Raw genomic sequence first — 4,585 nt, 5'->3', positions numbered from 1 at the left:
AAATGATAGTGTAGCATCTAGCGATGATGAGGATGAATATGCCCCCATATACATTGGCCACCACGATCACCTCAACAATGCTTTGATGGTTGGCTAGAACTTTGCAACTGCTACAAAGGAGCTAGACACGGAGGACTTCTACATCCTCAAGTGCACTAACACAAAGCACTTGACTAAGATCTGTGAAAGGGATGAATGGAAAAACCATATTATGAACATATGATTTGTTGTTGAGGGGATATTTTATGAAAAGGTAAATGGGTGAGACAATATCTATGTGCTTTTGGACAACAAGACCACTGCTCTTATCTACTCCCACCTAGTGCGACACATGAGGTTCCCAATGTGACCAATGGAAGGAGAGACTAATGTATATGAATCGTCAACTGATGCATTTGAACAAATCTATAATAGCATGCCCTTAGAGGATAACTTGTAAGATCTATCTATGTGTGATTAGTCATAGGCTCTCTACTAAACCACTAGTTAGAGACTCTCCACCACTTTCCAGCACTTCAAATCCACTTGGAATTGGCTAGTCGTAAAGATGGTCATGAATCATAATTTGGACTCACAAAGGGGCCCTTTAAGGAGTTTGACTTTACCTCTCTCTACCAAAATGGGCGCATGGATAAATTTTTGCAAACAAACTCCAAAGTTGGCGGAGGTTTGACAGTTAGAATGTCCTCTTCAAGCTCTATCTACTGATATATAGCACGCCATGAGATTCCTCTTATTTTAGAAGATTCTTTTTTTTATTCACCTATGATGTGACAACTCTGTCGGAATCTAAGTGAATCAAAAAATGAATCTTCTAAAATATGAGAAATCTCATGGCGTGCTATATATCAATAGATAGAGCTTGAAGAGGACATTCTAACTGTCAAACCTCCGCCAACTTTGGAGTTTGTTTGCAAAAATTTATCCATGCGCCCGTTTTGGTAGAGAGAGGTAAAGTCAAACTCCTTAAAGGGCCCCTTTGTGAGTCCAAATTTTTCCTAATGCTTCTTCATCCTCTTAGGGACCTTGAACACAATTATCCATTGGTCAGGTTGCAAGTCCACTTCAGTGAGATCCTTGGGCAGCTTTCCTGAGGACGCAGGCCATACTCCTCATGCAGCTCCGATGTTGAGAAGCAAAAATGTAACAATGTCGGGTACTCTAAGATTCTGCCAATAAGAGTCAAACAAAGCTAGTTTTGCTGCACCAAAATTGACCTGCATGTCCATAGGCATGACTCTAACATGCATGCAGTACATGCATTGCATATAGATAAGGTTAGGTACGTTTCCAAGCAGACTTAGATGTAAGGGGGGCACTTTTAGAGAGAGATTCATAATCTGCATGTGCAGATTCTGGCATGGGGTAAGGAGTCATTTGAACAGACCAAAAACACTCAAGTTGCCTCCTTCTATGGGCTACTAGGGAGCTATTGGTGGTACCACCAAAAGGTACCAAAAGGTACCAAAAGTGGTACCACCTATACTTGCCATCACCCTATGAGGAAAGGTACGGATCTTACAAAAGGAAGATACAAGATTAGGTTATCGTGTGCGAAATAAGAAACTACGGAATCTTCAAACCCTGAAGGTTGGATTTGGTGGTCTTAAGAAAAGAATCCAAGCATTGAGGTGAGGATTCCAAACATTCTAAAATATCTTTACTAAACTAGTTGGTTTCTTTGATTTGTGTATTGCTTCCTTTGTAGACATTATTTCTATCCAGACAAAGAAAACATTGATCCCACAACCAATGTAAGAAATCAATTGAAGCCCTTGATAAGTAGTGGTCTTGCAAAAGATATAATCGTTGACAAAAAGTTTAAGGTTTTGTAGAGGAATGTGGTGGACTGTTTTATTTCAAAGAATACAGTTCCTACCACTAAGATAGATGGCACATTTGACTCTCTTGGCGTCAGGCAAGAGAGGGTATTTAGCTATTTAAAACTCTATCTCCTTCATATTTGTGAAGAAGGGAGTAATTTCTAAGCTATTGCCAACAACAAAAAGTGTCTGGAAAGAGATACTTCAGGTCAAACACTATTAAAATGACTTCCTTGGATGTTCATTTCACTTTCAAGGTACTTACAAAGGCCAAGGAATAGTTATAACTTATGATGAGTACAACAATATGTTGGGGGTAATCGTGGCATCACCTAATTAACCCAAGACCAAAAAAATTATCAATCCTAGGATCGACAACCCGGATAGGACATAGAAGCATGAGTGTCATTGGATGCGTCGAATGAGAGGTTCAAGAGAATGCTCTTACAATGCAATAAAGATTTTCCATGAATCACTAACTCTAATCACATCATCAATCAAGCATCACTACACACATTAAGCCCACCAAAGTCCGACTTGCCATAGACTAGAATCCCAAAGCACACTCATGACAAGCACATACTAATTGCATTGGTGTTGGCCTCTCCAACCACCACATGCCAATCAAGGTACTTCATCAAAAGCTACACACACAAGGTGAATGGTGCTTGAGTTTCATTAAACCCATCCACACGCAAGCAAACAATAGGGTATGTACACTAATCACAAGATTAAGAACCAACTTAATCAACCTAATTAGAGATGTTAAATATCACAAATCGAGTGCTCATAGAAGGATAGGAGTGGTCAATAAGCAAGAAGTCATCACACACACTCAAATCTAGAATGAGAAGATGAAACTACTTCATGACATAATGGAATATAGAAGAATTAAGACTAATGAAGAAATTAGAAACTAGATTAATAAATGCTTCTCTAATTACAATGGATTAGCACTAGCCTTCTAAGCATGGAAATTAAGCTCAAGGTTAAGCCATCCATAAAGTGAGCACTCAAGAGAGAGCTCTCAAGAATGGATCCTCAAGAATGACTACTCAAGAATGAAGCCTCCTTGCATAAAGACTTTCTTGTAAAGGATTGCACCACAATCCTTTCTACTATGGGATTAACTTGAGCTCTCTAGATAGCATATACAATTTGAAACTCTCAATGTGCCCAAGACCTTATACAATGTAAATAGGAGATAATGTGCACATCCATAGAAAATCTCCAACTTGGTGCATAATCGATGTCGTATGTGTTAGCCACTGCTAGCATTCCCCCCTTCCTAATTTGGCACAAGTCCTCATGTGCCGTTGAAGCAGAGCACAGAGACATGGGTGAAAGCAAGTCTATGGAAGAATGTTGAGCTGCAAAACATAAAACAAGTAATGAGCATCAAAGGCCAACAAGGATAAATGAAGTACAATGAACAATCATGCAAAGTGAATGTTGGCTTCTAAACGATGGGTCAATCATAGAAAGAAAAAAAACATCTACTATCATGAAGATTAAACCACTTGAAATTTTAGTTTTATGCATGAAACACTAGCAATCAATTATGACCCTAGGCTAATGCAAGGCCATAAACCTACTAGCCTAAAAACTATATGACTAATCTTAATAAAGCATACAAGTCTATCATGTCTATGGACTATAAAAAAGATCCTAATCTATTAGTACATTGTCACAACCTTTTGAAGCTCATGGAAGTTTTGTTTTTTAGCATTTCATAGAAAAAAGTAAATCACAATACAAGGCTACCACCCCAAGGCAAGTCTAGCTACGACGTACTCTCGGCTCCTTGAACCCTCAAGGAGGTGTTCCAAGAATCTACTAGCCTACCAAGGAGACGGCTAACCCCTATTAACCCAGGGCGCCGGTTTAAGGCCTTGACCAAGCGAGCCAAGGTAGTTCCTCTCGCCTGCCAAGTGCCAATAAGGCGCTAGGCCTCACAAGACACAACATAACATAGAATTTTTCTTTTCATGTGTCTACTAGCATTTTTGACACTTTTTTGCTTCATTGTTTCATTTATTATCACTTTTTTATTGCTTCCATCATGAGAGTATTTATGGAAAATGGACTAAAAAACTAAATCATGTTCATAGCCCCAGGTCATGTTAAAAATGAATGGAGTATTAAGACTATCACTAAGAGTCTAGGACTAACAAGAAATGATCCTACATTAGCCTAAGGTCAAGGAAAATTACCTATGATTAGCACACATAAAACCAAATTTCTAATGCGTTTAATATTCACAAAGCAAAGTGTTGAAACTTTAGTATGCCTAGTTTTTGAAAATGAAAGAACCATAGCTTAGAAGCAGATTCACTAAATCCAAGCATGGGGAATGTAGAGATAAACAAAAGAGCAATATCATGGAAGGATTTCACCTATTCATGCTCTTTTGAGCATCCTTGAGTAAGCATCCACTTTGTGTAGAGAAGTCTCTTGATTCTTTTCTATTTGCAAGCTTAGCTTGTTTGAAGCTAAATGTAAAGAACACAAGCTCCAAAAGTCAATTATTGAAAATCATACAAAAAACATTATTGAAAACCTAAAGTTAGGGTCTCAAATACCCAAATATACCAAAGGGTAAAAACCCTAAGGGAAAAATGCATTTGGTTATGCACACGGTGCTCTTTGTAGCAAACTTATTCATACACAACAAAAATTGAGAGAGAAAATGCTTCTACATAAGCAAATTTGCAACGTTTACAACCTTTCATGCATGATTCAAAGTTGATACATTGCTAGCT

The sequence above is a fragment of the Adiantum capillus-veneris genome, chromosome 13 (genome assembly GCF_014529385.1).
Source record: "Adiantum capillus-veneris isolate H3 chromosome 13, ASM1452938v2, whole genome shotgun sequence".
NCBI classification, from domain to species: Eukaryota; Viridiplantae; Streptophyta; class Polypodiopsida; order Polypodiales; family Pteridaceae; genus Adiantum; species Adiantum capillus-veneris.
Note: the sequence above shows the minus strand (reverse complement) of the source record.